At 44.9% G+C, this 15,686-nt stretch overlaps 1 long non-coding RNA gene across 11 annotated transcripts in view; it reads left to right on the top strand.

Annotated features, from left to right (window-relative positions):
- The window catches only part of LOC130860643 (uncharacterized), a 78,351-nt gene extending 62,853 nt beyond the window's left edge, over positions 1–15,498 (top strand). For all 11 annotated transcript variants that reach the window (XR_009055495.1, XR_009055494.1, XR_009055492.1 and 8 more), the window contains one exon: positions 13,663–15,498. This is a non-coding gene — a long non-coding RNA (uncharacterized LOC130860643). The remainder of the gene's footprint in view (positions 1–13,662) is intronic.
- The last annotated feature ends 188 nt before the right edge of the window (positions 15,499–15,686 follow it).

Here is a 15,686-nt window from a genome sequence, read left to right as displayed (position 1 = left end):
TTGGGTTGTTGTGTTTTCATTGTCATTTGTTTCTAGATATTTTTTAATTTCCTTTTGATTTCTCTAGTGATTTCTTGGTTGTTCAATAGCATATTGTTTAGCCTCCATGTGTTTGTATTTTTAACAGTTTTTTTCCTGTAATTGATATCTACTCTCATGGTGTTGTGGTCAGAGGAGAAGATGCTTGATATGATTTCAATTTTCTTGAATTTACTGAGGCTTAATTTGTGACCCAAGATGTGAAATATCCTGGAGAATGTTCCATGTGCACTTGAGAAGAAAGTGTATTCTGTCATTTTTGGGTGGAATGTCCTATAAATATCAATTAAGTCAAGATGGTCTAATGTGTCATTTAAAGCTTGTGTGTCCTTATTTATTTTCTGTTTGGGTGATCTGTCCATTGATGTAAGTGGGGTGTTAAAGTCTCCTACTATTATTGTGTTACTGTCGATTTCCTCTTTTATGGCTGTTAGCACTTGCCTTATGTATTGAGGTGCTCTTATGTTGGGTGCATAGATATTTATAATTGTTATATGTCCTTCTTGGATGGATCCCTTGATCATTATGTAGTGTACTTCCTTGTCTCTTGTAGTAGTCTTTACTTTCAAGTCTAATTTGTCTGATATGATTATTGCTACTCCAGCTTTCTTTTGACTTCCATTTGCATGGAATATCTTTTTCCATCCCTTTACTTTCAGTCTATATGTATCCCTTGGTCTGAAGTGGGTTTCTTGTAGGCAGCATATAGAAGGGTCTTGTTTTTGTATCCATTCAGCCAGTCTGTGTCTTTTGGTTGGAGCATTTAATCCATTTACATGTAAGGTGATTATTGACATGTGTGTTCCAATGACCATTTTCTTCATTGTTTTGGGTTTGTATTTGTAGGTGTTTTCCTTTTCTTGTGTTTCCTACTTAGAGAAGTTCCTTTAGCACTTGTTGTAAGGCTGGTTTGGTGGTGCTGAATTCTCTTCACTTTTGCTTGTCTGGAAAGCTTTTGATTTCTCCCTCAAATCTGAATGAGATTCTTGCTGGGTAGAGTATTCTTGGCTGTAGGTTTCTCTCTTTCAGGACTTTCAGTATATCCTGCCATTCCCTTCTGGCCTGCAGAGTTTCTGTAGAAAGGTCAGCTGTTATCCTTATGGGTTTTCCCTTATATGCTATTTGTTGCTTTTCTCTTGCTGCTTTTAATATTTTTTCTTTGTGTTTAATTTTCATTAGTTTGATTAATATGAGCCTTGGTGTATTTCTCCTTGGGTTTATTCTGTATGGGACTCTCTGTGCTCCTTGGACTTGATTAATTATTTCCTTTCCCATGTTGGGGAAGTTTTGCACTATAACCTCTTCAAATATTTTCTTAGACCTTTTCTTTTTTTCTTCTTCTTCTGGGATGCCTATGATTCAAATGTTGGTGTGCTGAATGTTGTCACCAAGGTCACTGAGACTGTCTTCCATTCTTTTTATTCTTTTTTCTCTTTCCTGCTCTGTGGCAGTTATTTCCCCCATTCTATCTTCCAGCTCATTTATTCATTCTTCTGCCTCAGTTATTCTTCTGTTTATACCATGGAGAGTATTTTTAATTTTGGTTATTTTGTTGTCCATTACTGTTTGTTTGCTCTTTAGTTCTTCTGAGTCGTTATTAACTGTTTCCTGTATTGTCTGTATTTTTTTATCGAGATTTTGGATCATCTTTACTATCATTACTCTGAATTCTTTTTCAGGAAATTTTCCTATTTCCTCTTCATTTATTTGGTCTTGTGGGTTTTTTTCCTGCTCCTTTGCCTGCTTGGTGTTTCTTTGTGTTCTCATTTTGTCTAATTTGTAGGATTTGTTGTCTCCTTTCCCTATGCTGCCTAGTAGTAATTCCTCTTGTTTCTGCCCTCTGCCCCTGTGGTGAGGTTTGTCCAGTGTCTTGAGTAGGTTTCCTTCTGGTGGTGGTGGTGGGGGGGGGGGGGGGGGGTCTGGTGTCTGCTTTCCAGTGTGTGGCTCTGTGTCTTTTCTCTGATGAGCAGGGCCATGTCAGGAGGTGTGTTTTAGGTATCTGTGAGGTTAATATGGCTTTAGGTAGTCTGTGTGCTGATGGGTGGGTTTGTGTTCCTGTCTTGTTTGTAGTTTGGTGTGAAGTGCCCAGCACTGACAGTTGCAGGCAGTCAGACGAAGCTGAGTCTTAGACTCTGATACAGGGCTCTGTGAGAGTTCTCTGCAGTTAATCTTCCCTGTGTCTGAGGACTCCCTAGTAGTCTAGCATCCTGGATTCAGTGCTCCCTCCCCAGAGCCTCTGACTGGACTTCTGATGGAGTAGTCCAGACTTCAGAGGTTGCTTGTCCTGGCAATAAAGGGGTTTAAAGAAGACTGTCCAAGCCCCAGACTAATGGCAGAGTTTTGAGTCAAACAAATACATGTCAAGGAAACACTTACATGTATAAGACACACAAATACTGAATCCAGTAGAACATAAGGCACTAGAAAGACCTGACAGAAGTACCCCAGTATGCCATCAGACAATCAAAGAGAAAACCAACAGAAATTCAAAACCAAAAAAAGAAAAAAAAAAAACCACACATACAAACACAAATCCAGGGAGATTTTGAAATCTAGGATCAAATATAATAAAGAGCAAGAGTACCACCAGACAGACTGAAGATTCTCGGAACAAAATCAGACAATTACACTTAGAACTAAGATACAGACAAAACCTAATAATACAAACCAAAGCAGTGTGTCACCTGGAGAATAAAGCAAGAAAACAGAGCAGAGTGATAATATTGATTATAAGTATGTTAAGATAAAATAAACTAAAAAAGGATAGAAGACAGGGCAACAGAAGAGCATAGTGTGACTGGAAATATGAAAAGAAATAGAAATGTATTAAAGATAGAGATGAAAAGAAGGTAGGAGAGATACAGTCAGCACTACCAAAAAACTTAGCTAGAAATAGAAATATATGAAAAGGCTAAAAATAAAAATAGAATAAAAAATAGAATAGAAAAAAATGTTATAAAACGTGTAGATCCCTTAGGACTAAGATTGTAATTTAAAACAAACAAACAAACAAAAAAAACAAATAGAACTGACCCCAGAATGGACCAGATCAATAGAATTAATAATAATATTTCTGTTTCCTTGGGGTCTCAGCTGTAACTGTCTTTCTACCCACCTTGGGCTTTTCGTATTACTCTGTGACCAGCAGAGCTTCCTTTATTGTTCATCTGTAAGTGCTGGTGTGTGGGGAGAGAGAGGGTACAATAGTGGCTCCTTCCCCTGGGAGTGAGTGAGCAGTGGTGCCCTGCCTGGGTCACAGCGGCTTGGGTGGCCGTGGTGGTGCCTGTTGCAGAGGGATGCCTGTGGCTCAGGTGTAAACAGAATGTCTCCAGAGCTGGGCCACTCTGCGGACTTATGGCTCTCAGCTGCAGGCACTCTAGGCCAGCCCCACCCATGGGCCTTTGTTATCCCTGAGTGTGTTAGCCAGGCCCAGAGAGGTACTTCATTTGTCCATCGCAGGTGCCAAGAGAGAGGCTACACCCACAGCTCCTCCTCCCTGCTTGTGAGTCAGCAGTATTGAGTCACTGCCATGGCCGCCCAGCTTTCTGTGGTAGGCACTCTCCGCTGAGGATTTCTTCCCTCCTGTCCTCTCAGTCCATCTCCCCACTGCCAAAAATGTTTCTCACCCTGAACCAGTTCTCTGGTTCCCACGTTCCAGCTCCCAGACCACCTGTTCAGCTGTGAAACTATGTCTCAGTTGGGACATGCTGAGCCATGGTGCGGACCCTCCATGTGTGTTTCTCACTCTTTCCCATCTGCCACAGCTCAACTGCTTCATCCTCTTTGAACAGTCACAAATGCCTCCCTTCTGACCCAGGGAAATTCCCCATTGGAGAAGGGGTTTCCCCAAATTCAGCAATCTCCCCTCTGTTTCAGATCCCCCTGCCCCAGAGTGTGGGACCAATCCCTTTCCTTTCTTCTCCTCCTCTTTCTCCTTTTTTTCCCCCTTTGTCCTACCCAGTTATGTTGGGATCTTTGCAGTACTTTCTGGTGTCTGAGGTCATTTGCTGGTGTTCAGCTGGTTCTCTGAGGGAATTATTGCATCTTTTGGTGTATTCCTGATGCATCTGTGGAGAGGGATGCATTCCACATCCTTCTACTTTGCTGCCATCTTTCCATATATATTTATAATTGTTATTTCTTCTTCTTGGGTCGATCCTTTGATCTTTATGTAGTGTCCTTTCTTGTCTCTTGTAACATTTTTTTATTTTAAAGTCTATTTTATCTGACATGAGTATCGCTACTCCAGCTTTCTTTTGATTTCCACTTGCATGGAATAGCTTTTTCCATCCCCTCACTTTCAGTGTGTCTGTGTTCCTAGGTCTGAAGTGGGTCTCTTGGAGACAGCATATATATGGGTCTTGTTTTTGTATCCATTCAGCCAGTCTGTGTCTTTTGGTTGGTGCATTTAGTCCATTTACATTCAAGGTAATTATTGATACATATGTTCCTTTTACAATTTTCTTAATTGTTTTGTTTTTGTTTTTGTAGGTCCTTTTCTTCTCTTATGTTTCCACTTAGAGAAGTTCCTTTAGCATTTGTTGTAGGGCTGGCTTGGTGGTGCTGATTTCTCTTAGCTCTTGCTTGTCTGTAAAGCTTTCAATTTCTCTGTTGAATATGAATGAGATCCTTGCTGGGTAGAGTATTCTTGGTTGTAGGTTCTTCCCATTTATCACTTTAAATATATCATGCCACTCCCTTCTGGCTTGCAGAGTTTCTGCTGAGAAATCAGCTGTTAACCTTATGGGAGTTCCCTTGTAATTTATTTGTCGTTTTTCCCTTGTTGCTTTTAATAACTTTTCTCTGTCTTTAATTTTTGTCAATTTGACTACTATGTGTCTTGGCGTGTTTCTCCTTGTGTTTATCCTGTCTGGGACTCTCTGCGCTTCCTGGACTTGGATGGCTATTTCCTTTCCCATGTTAGGGAAGTTTTCAACTATAATCTCTTCCAATATTTTCTCAGGTCCTCTCTCTCTCTTCTCCTTCTGGGACCCCTATAATACAAATGTTGGTGCATTTCATGTTGTCCCAGAGGTCTCTTAGGCTGTCTTCAGTTCTTTTCATTCTTTTTTCTTTATTCTTTTCCACATCAGTGATTTTCACCATTGTGTCTTCCAGCTCACTTATTCGCCCTTTTGCCTCAGTTAATCTGCTATTGGTTCCTTCCAGTGTATTTTTCATTTCAGTTATTGTGTTGCATATCTCTGTTTGTTCTTTAATCCTCCTAGGTCTGTGGTAAACTTTTCATGCAACTTTTCAATCTTTGCATCCAGTCTTTCTTCAAAGTCCTAGATCATCTTCGCCATCATTATTCTGAATTCTTTTTCTGGAAAAGTGCCTATCTCCTCTTCATTTAGTTGTTTTTCTGGGGTTTTATCCTGTCCCTTCATCTGGTACAGTCTTCTGCCTTTTCATTTCCTCTGTCTTTCTGTGGCTGTGGTATTCAGTTCCACAAGACAAAATACTGCTGATACTGCTTGACACTGCTGTCTGCCCTTTTATGAGGAAGCTATCTAGGAGGCTAGTAGATGCTTCCTGATGGGAGGGACTGATGGTGGGTTGGGCTGGGTGGGCAGAGCTCAGTAAAACTTTAATCTGCTTGTCTGACAAGGGGTGGGGCTGTGTTCCCACCTTGTTGGTTGTTTGGCCTGAGGCAACCCAGCACTGGAGCTTACAGGCTCTTTGGTGGGGCCAATGGCAGACTCTGGGAGGACTCACGCCAATGAGCCCTTCCAAGAACCCCTGCCGCCAGTGTCCCTGTGAGCCACAGCTGCCCCCCACCTCTGCAGGCAACCCTCCAACACCAGCAGGTAGGTCTGGTTCAGTCTCATATGGGGTCACTGCTCCTTCCCCTTGGGTCCTGGTGAGCACACTATTTTTTGTGTGCCCTCCAAGAGTGGAGTCTCTGTTTCCCCCAGTCCTGTGGAGGTCCTACAATCAAATCCCACTGGTTTTCAAAGTCTGATTCTCTGGGGATTCCTCCTCCTGTTGCCGGACCCCCAGGTTGGGAAGCCTGATATGGGGCTCAGAACCCTCACTTTAGTGGGTGGACTTCTGTGGTATAGCTGTTCTCCAGTGTGTGAGTCACCCACCCAGCATTTATGAGATTTGATTTTAATGCTATTGTGCCCCTCCTACCATCTCATTGTGGCTTCTCCTTTGTCTCTGGATGTGGGGTGTCTTTTTGGTGAGGTGCAGTATCTTTCTGTTGATGATTGTTCAGCAGTTAGTTGTAATTCCAGTGCTTTTGCAAGAAGGAGTGAGTGCACTTCCTTCTACTCTGCCATCTTCAAAGCAGTTCTCCCTCCTAATGGATTCTTAATTTTCACCATCATCTGGATGTGGGTGACAGGCTGATGCAGGCAGGAAAAAGTCTTGGCCTCATACCTTGCTTTAAATTTGGGGTGTGGACATCCACTGGACAAAGTGTGGGTCTTCGACAGAAACTGAGACCATAAGAGATGCCCCACTTTGACTCCTGTTGCACAAGTAATGCCCTGTGAAGCCCTGGGCTGCTATGGACTGAGGGTGTTCCCTCAGATTCACATGTTGAAGCCCCATCACCCAGTCTACCTGTATGGAGGTAGGTTTTTTATAGAAGTAATTAAGGTCAAATGAGTTTATAAGGGTGGGGACCTGATTTGATAGGATTAGTGTCCTTATAAGAAGAGACCAGAGCTCTTTTCTCTGTCTCTGCCATGTGAGGACACAACTGGAAGGTGACCATCTGCAGACTAGAAAGACAGCCTTCACCAGGAATCAAGTTAGTCACCTCGATATTGGACATTCAGCCTCTAGATGTGTGAGAAATCATTGTCTATTGTTGAGACTGCCCAGCCCATGGTGTTCTGTTACAGCAGCCCAAGCTGTGGACAAGGACTCTGTACTTTCCTGAGGGTAGCCTTTTTATTTTTTATTTTGTATTTTAATTAATTTATTTATTTTTATTTATTGGCTGTGTTGGGTCTTCATTGCTGTGCATGGGCTTTCTCCAGTTGTGGCCAGCAGGGGCTACTCTTCATTGAGGTGTGTGGGCTTCTCACTGTGGTGGCTTCTCTTGTTGTGGAGCATAGACTTTTTGGCATGCAGCCTTCAGTAGTTGTGGTGTGTGGACTCAGTAGTTGTGGCACATGGGCTTAGCTCCATGGCATGTGGGATCTTCCCCGACCAGGGATGGAACTGGTGTCCCCTGCATTGACAGGTAGATTCTTAACCACTGTGCTACCAGGAAAATCCAGAGTAGCCTTTTTAAACATGGGCATCTTCCATTCTCTTAGCCTTTCCCAGAAGACCAGAATTTGTTTGCTCCCCTCTCTGGATGGAGAGTTTGTTTGTTTTCATAGTGGAGTCACATCTTCCACAGGGACTGTGCTCCAGCAGAAGGTGAAAATCAGTTGTATCACCTCCCTCTTGAAAAGCACTTCAATTGTTCATAAAATAGAAACATGTGATATGAGGTAGAGAAGGGATGGTGGAGGTGAGCTGGGTGCAGAGACATAACCAGGCTGCTCTCTTCTCAGCATTATTCAGGCGGTGGCTTTTCACTTGTTCTTATTTTCTCTGTTTTATCCTCTATGCTGTGTTTTCTGAATGCAGGCGAAGAACTTATATTTACAACTCTTTTAATTGTCTTTCCTTCAGATCCAGCCCTTCGTTCCAAATTCATTGATTTTTTTCAAAACTACTTATTGATCTTAAAGTATCTCCTCACACAATATTTACTAATGAAAAGGGGAAAATAGTAACATTACAGCGGAGAGACCCAGCAGACACCACTGCGTCGAGTGGCCACAGTTCACATCACAGTTATAAGTTATGTGAATATCCCATAGTGCCCAAGAGGACAGGCTAAGAAGGACACAGCCTCACTGTCGTGTTCTTGCCCCAAATGCACAACCTCCATCTAACTGGAGAAAACACTGGGCAGGGCAGACCCAGACTGAGGAACATTCTATAAAATAACTAACCTGAATTCTTCAAAGGTGTCAAAGACAGACTGAGGAGGCATCTCACAGGTTGTTGGAGACTAAGGAGGTGTTACCGTCACATGCGAGGCGAGACCCTGGATGGGGTCCTGGGTGAGAAAAAGGACACTACTGGGTCTGATTCTGACACCAATTCCAATGTGTGTGTTTTTTCATACCACTAAACAATTACTTTATTTCTGACCCTGTCTACCTGGAGACAGCATCAGATCCCACAGGTTAAGGGTTCAGTCCTACAAGTGCCCCCAACCCCCTTCAGATGCCAACCGCAAGTTAGAACTCCTCCTTAGGTTCCATTAATTTGCTCAAGTCGCCCGCAGACCTTAGAGAAACATTTACTTATGTTTACTAGGTTATCACAGAAGGACACACCTCAGGAGCAGCCAGATGGAGAAGGTGCACCAGGCAGGATGCAGGGAGAGTGTGAGCAGCCCTCTGAGGTTCCTCTCTCCCCAAACCTCTCCTAACCCTGTCCTTTTGGGTTTTTATGGGGGCTGCATTATACAGGCGTGATGGATTAGACCACTGGCCATTGGTGATTAAATTCAATCTCCAGGCCCCCTCCCTTCCCTGGAGTTAGGGGTGGGTGTGGGGCTGAAAGTGACAAACCTCTCCTCACTAGGTTGGTCCCCCTGGCAACGAGCCCCCATCCTGAAGTGACCCGGGGCTTTCCAAAGTCACCTCATTAACATAACAAAAGACACCTTGCTTGTTTCATAACAGAACATTCCAAGGGCTTTAGGAGATCTGAGCTAGGAATGGGGACCAAGACCAACTATAGAATATTTCATATTATAAATCACAATATTACAGTGGAAAAATGGGTGAAATAAGGTCTGTGGATTAGTTAAGAGTGTTGGATGAATGATAATATCCTCCTTTCAATCATTTTGCTATGATTTTATAGGATTTTAACATAAAGGGAGGCTGTGTGAAAGATGTAGGGGAATCTTGCATTATTTTTGCAACTTTTCTTTGTCTGTCATTATTTCAAACAAGAAGCTTTAAAAAATAGATTCACTGAGAACCTATTCCGGGCCATTCTCTGGGCCAGGGAGACCATAGTGAACAGGACAGATGCTGCTCTCAGAGGCTCAGAGCTTGGTCTGCAGAAGGACAACTGAGCAGGTATTTTTAGTAGAGACAGTAAGTTAGGACAGGCGTGTGGACACCATACAATGGAGAGCACATAGGAGGGTGAGAGCAAGCTAGAAGTGACATCTAAGCTGAACCCTGAAGACTGGGGAGTCGTCCAAGTAAAAGATGGGCCTGTGGGAGTCAGTTCTGGGGAGCGGTCCAGGCAGAGGGACAAAGTGCACAGGCGTATCCTTTGCACTGTTTGAGGAGAGTAGGTCCTGTGTGTGCTGAAGGGCAGGAAGAGGGGTGTGTGTAGCCTCAGGGAGTGAAGGCAACGTGTTTATGGAAGAGAACATTGAGGGGAGCGGGGCCAGTTCATATAAGGTTCACCCATGCTGTGGAGGATGTAGGCGCAGGAAGGCATTGAAGGGTTCTCAACAGGGCTTTGAAATGAGGTTTGAAAGCTGGTAAAAGTACTTGGGCTGCCACAGGGCTGGCTGATGAGCGGGGGTGAGACCAGAGTTGGAGGAGCCCAGAGAGGCTGAGATGTCACATCAGTGAAGGGGCCCAGAAGTCAGCAGGTGACCAGTGTCTCTGAGTCCACTGCCGTCCCCTCAGGAGGAGAGGGACAGATGTAGTGCCTCCTGTCAGTCGAGTTCCCTCCTGTACACCGGACACCAACCCTTCACTCTGAGCCGCAGGTCACCCCTGTGTCACCTGCAGGTGACAGAGGCTCTGGGAGGCTCTGCAGTCAACCCCCCCGTCCCAGGGGAGTAAGCGCCCAGATCTGTGTGACCTGAGATCTCATTCTTCCTTTACGGAAAAACATCAGTGCCACCCAGCGTCCCTACAGGCACGGGGTGTGGGTCAGCCTCCCGAATAACACCCAAAGCGTGGAGGTCGTGCTCTCCGGGGAGCCTCCCTTTACCTGGTGCCGTGCAGGGCCTACAGGGTGCAAAGTCTCTTCTGCCCTTTCACACACTGTTCCAGTCAGGGGTTTATGGAATGATTTAAAATGATGTCCTGTTCAGATGTGTGTACAGTTACTCTTTTCCACACTCAGCTGTGTTTCATGTTCAACTTAAATCCGGATTCAAAGTGTTTCACAAGATGTTCTTGGATTGTAAACTAAAGAGACCCAAAAGGCTGAGCATTCAAAACGAATTAGCTCTCAAATTATGCAATTTCACGTCAGGGTTACGTCTATAAATACATTCTTTTGTGTTGCTCAGGGTCATCCTAGCATCTCCTTGGTTTTTAAGTGAGGTTTTGGATATTTATCCTCAAACCCTTGAGCTCCGATGCCTTCCCTCCTCAACGACACAAAGGAACCCCTCTTTCCTTCTGTCACTTAAACGTCTCCTCCCAGGCTGCATCGTTTTCCAGAACTTTCCATTACTCATCCTTCTGCAGGCCCTTGGCCATCTCTCTCCATAAACGTGCCCACTGTGGCTCTCAGCTCTCTGCTCCACTGAGCCTCAGGAAGGAACACACTACCCGCAGAACTACCTACATCCAAGCTTAGGGGAACCATTGATCTCCCAGAGCCCATGACAGACGCTGTTGCAGGTAATTTACATTCTGCCCAGGACAGCAACAATTCTTACAACTTAGTTTTCATGAGAAGATGGGACCTTGGCCTTCCCAACCCCAAACACAAACAATAACAACGATCCCTCTATTCAAGTTCCTTTGGGTCCTTTGGGACTGAGCCACTTAAGAAGAGAATGCCTTGGAGAACATTTTAATTCTTGTAACTGAGATATTTATTGTCGAGAAGCGTTGCCATGCTGTGTCGCCAGGCTCTTCGGGTTATTTTCGCTGGACCTCAGTGCTAGGGTGAGGCTAGGAGTTCTCAGGCCATTCATTTGGAAACAGGACAAAATAAGACTTTACATGATAGTCTGGGCAGGTCCCAGGCAGGAGGAGAACTCCATCTTAGTCCAAAGAAATAGACTTTTTAATAGTGAAAACTTAAGGTACCTTGTTAGCAGAGGGTGAAAAACTGTGCAGGAGCTTCCTGTTTTGTCCTCATGATGCAGAGCTTCAGAAGTTTCTATCACCTCCGTGTAGTTTGGCACAAGTGGGGATATTTCAAGGAAATTTTGATATTTAGTAGTGAATAAAATACGGTTTTCTCAAGGCATACATGTGTTTACTTGGATACCAAATATTCAAATGTATGTAAGATAGAGACCTGCCTTTGAAGTAGTTTAAACTCAACAGAGGGAAACACATTTTACGGTAAACAAAGGACCACCGTACAGCCTGTTAACCAAGGTTGTCACGTTATGTGAACTCACCTTAATGACACAGAAGAAAGAGCGTGTCTGGTGCCGGGTCATAGGCGGCGTCCTGGAGATTTTTAAAAAGTAGTTTGAAAAAAAAAACAAAGTAGTTTGACATCTTTGCCAACGGTAAGGTGAGAGGTGAGGCGGGGGAGGGGGCATTTCATGCAGGGGCGGGTGACCAGCCGTCCTGGGAGAGGGGGCTGAGGAGTTCTGCCATGCAGGACCTTCTGCAGCCAGGACGGTGCCAGGTCCCAAGCAGGCCCAGTGCCCATCCGCCGGGGAGGAATGCAAGCAGGGGATTCCTTGGCCCCTCCCATCTTTATAATAACCGGCTGTTCTACGCATCAGTGTCCTTTTCCTTTTCCTTACGCTTCCTTTTTTCCCCTGGGCTAGCAAGATTTTTGCTTGTTATAAGCTGTTTACAGTGTGAGCTTCAAAATCCATTTTCAGAACAAATTACACCTCATTTGCTTTTCTAAACAAATGTGATGCTTCAGCAAAGGCCTTCATCGGAAGAGAGAATTGAGATGCTGTTACCATTCGTTCTTCTCTCTTTCTCTCCTTCCATCCACTCTTCCTCCTCCTGGTCTCTGCCTCCTCCTTGGGCCCCAGTACTTTCATTGCAATGCGTCTTCTGAAGTAGCAGAGGAGCCCATCTGATCCAGAGAACTTTGTTCCTGGTTCTGGAAGCAGCAATGCAAGAACCGGCCAAATGGGCATAGAGCAAGTCCACTGAGAATCTCAAAAGGGAGGTATCTAAGATAATGATACTAAGAATGACAGTATTTTGCTTTCTTCAGAAGCACTCCAAGCGCTTCACCCATATTAGCTAATCTCTTGTGGTAAGGAGGCATGATTACACCCAGCCTGGGGTTATTTTCAAACCCATCAGGCCACAAGAATCCCGTTGGTCACAGTATTTATAGTGGCTCCTTTTCAGTGTCTGATTCCCCACCCCTTCCTCTTAAAGAGCCTCAGTGTTGGTGGAAATACATTTATATCCTCTCTCTTTAAAAACTAAACATGAGGGCCGAAGCAGAGGGTCTCTTTTTTCCCAATTCACAATTTCGCATTTACAAAAACGTCTGTCTCCATTGTATTTTCAGATGCTTTTCCCGTCTCTTCACCAGTCACACCACAAGATTAAGTAGAGCTTTGGGCAGATGAGGAATGGAACCATGTGGAAGTTTCACAAGTTGTGCTCAAGAGTATGTGGAGGAGCTGAGATTTGATCCTTAAGAACTCTCAGAGCAAATGATTGATCAGTTGTCCTCTGCTTCTGTTTGAAAAATGGAAGGAGTGGGATCCACTGGATGGCCTGTAGGTCCCTGAAAGCGGGGGCTGCAGAGCTGGTCCCATCAGGACGCCTTCAACACAGTATCTGGCGCCATTAGACCTCCCTGTATATTCGTTTACCTCCTCACTAATGAGTCTACAGAGGGAAAGAATCAGACTAAAGACCAAGGATTCTAACTCTTCAACACGTGAAAATATAAACAGGGACAACATGGTCAACAGGGCGTCCCCTTTACATCCCTTCTCTATCACGGGATTCCCAGGACCTCATTGCCCTCTCGACTCCCCAAAACTGCGGTGCCCTGACAGAGCTTCCATTTTCCAGGAAACAGCTGGGATTCCTATTTTTCTATTCCTTCCTTATTTAACAAAGATTTGGAAGAGAGAGTAAAAGAAGGTGAAAGTTATGTGGAACACACCTGAGCTCCATTCACGGCTCTGTCACTTATTAGCTATGTCATCTCGGGAAAATAATTTAATAACTCAGAGGCTGTTCTTTATCTGCAAAACAACGACAGCACAGGCCACCTCAAAAGGGTGCTGTGCAGAGACTGGGGATGTGGGGGTCCCCCGCTCATCACAGTCACTCAGGGACTCAGGCTGAGGTTGCTGGGTAGCTAAGCCGAAAGGGAAAGAGAACTCCCAAGGGTCTCTCGTTAGCACTTTAAACGAGTAACAGGCTCACTTACATCTGATGGGCTAGGACCAGTCACGTGGTGCTACCCACCCACCACAAAGGGTCTGGAAAGTACAATCCCCATGGGTGCCAGCAAAGCAGAGCGCTGGAAACATTTGGCAATTAGTGCAACGTGTAGAGTAGCTGGCGCTACGAAAGGCATGCTCTAAGGGCTGCATGTAGGCTAGCTGTATTTTAGTTTAGATCTGTTATATATAAAATGTATGTGCATTATTTTAGTATTTTCAGGAGTGTTAATGGCTGATAATTCATTGACATATTATGTTCTTCCTTTCAGAAGTATCCACAGTTGAAGAGAAGATTCCTGGCGATGTGACATTAAACCTCAAGGAATGAATCTCACCAATAACTCGGAGGCAGGATTCAGAAGGTGTCCAGAGGAGGCAGGATCTGGCCTGGTTTGGGCATGTGGGTAGCATCTCAGCAACGAGCAGCCAAGGGCGACCTCAGCACGGGGCACGGAGCACCCGGGTTCTTTGCTTCGGGCCTGGGAATTTATCTACCATTTGCTCATTTGTTTATTTATTGACTGTACTGGATGCTCATATGTGCTGGGCACCGGGGCTGTGGCTCTGAGGACAACAGACACTGCCTTCAGATGTTGTATTTCAGAGGAGAAGACGTGAATGCCAAGTAGGTGGTGGTAACTGTTATCTGTGAATAAAGCAGAGTAAGGGGCGTGGGACATGCCAGGGCGCATAGGTGGGGAGGGTATAGCTGCTTTATCTGTCTGAGGTGGCCAGAGAAAGAATTGAGGGAGCAGGCCCTCGTGGATCTGGGAGAAGGGCATCTCTGACAGAGGGGCTGCAGGATTGGGAAGAGTGCCATGGTGGAAAGAACAGAAACTAGGAGTGAAGTATTGGAGCTTCATTGGTTCTGCTACTGATTTGCGCTGCTTCTTGGACCCAATGACAAAGCAATGTGAGGATAGGCTAGGAGCTGGACTGCTTGGATTTGAATCCCAGCTCTGCCCCTTATAACTAGATGAGCTGGCAAGTTACTTAACATTTCCAAGCTTCCATTTCACCATCTGTAAATATGGGGGAAACCCTCGTCCCCTATGTTCTCTTTGGGAGGATTAAATGAGTTGATTCACATGGTGCGCTGAAACCAGGGCCTGATCTGCTATAAGCCCAAGCTGACGGTAGCTATTTCTATGAGTAAGTTGTTCCCCTGTATGGGGTGCAGTACCGTCATCCCAGAATGTGAGCTCTGGAGAGACGGTCTCTTTAGGTGCTCAACTTCAGTGATTGTTGGAAATCTGAGGTTAACTTACACATTTTATGGGCCATTTGCATGTCATTTGTTAATTTGTTAGCTGTTTTTGTTGTTGTTGTTTACGGTCTGCCCCCATCACAGTCCTCTTGCAGGATTTAGCTTCTTTCCAGTGTCTTTGCTAGAATTCCACTTCTCTCCACCTCCCTGGTGGGCTTTATTCCTTCTGGGATCTTTACACCCAACTTCAGTACATTCACATGATTAAAAACATTCTCCCCATTAATTTCAATACACTGGCAAGGGATCTCTGTAGCAGAAACGTTAAAAAATGAAATTTCAGGCTGTTTTCTGTTTGGAGACCAAGTGTGGGAACGATACCATCTTAGCTAAGGGTTCACCAAATCACAGACACCCATGGACGGCCCTTCCTGCAACAGTGTCCCAGATGCCAACAAAGCTCTGTACAGCCCACCCGACTACTGCCCTGGCCACGGTGCCCCATACAGTGGGACACTGGAAAATCCCTCCAGTCTCTCCAGAACTTGGTGCACTGCGATCATCAATGCTGGGGACCAGCTGGTGCTCATATTAAGACAGACAGGGGTTTTAGAATGAAAACTGAAAACAGGGATCTGGAGTCTCTGAGTACCGGTGACCCAGACTTCACTTCCCCAGCTTGGTGGGCAGTTCCCTAAGGACCCTGGTGAGGCGGGATCAGAAAGCCCGGACGGTAGTACCAGCGCCACCTTTTCCGTACTCTGCGACCTGAATCTCACGTGTCTTATCTATAAAATGTGGACCTGCACCTTTGTTTTGATGACTAAATGACAACATGTGGCTTTATAAATTCTTTACTTATTATCCTGCATAAATAATGTACATGCATATTTATGTTGCTGAATAAATGTAGGGCTGCTCTTCAGGTTTAGATCCTGACAAGTCCACATCCTACTGAGTCTATTGTACTTCTTGGGCAGGGAAGAAGCAGAGAGAACAGTGCCTGAAGAGGGCTCTGGGTCCCGGTAAACCCAGCAGAGGGTGGACCTTGTGAGGGTGTCTCCCCCTTCTCCCTCACCCTGGGGA

This window comes from Hippopotamus amphibius, chromosome 9, assembly GCF_030028045.1.
Source record: "Hippopotamus amphibius kiboko isolate mHipAmp2 chromosome 9, mHipAmp2.hap2, whole genome shotgun sequence".
NCBI lineage: Eukaryota > Metazoa > Chordata > Mammalia > Artiodactyla > Hippopotamidae > Hippopotamus > Hippopotamus amphibius.
This window is presented reverse-complemented; position numbering and strand designations above follow the sequence as displayed.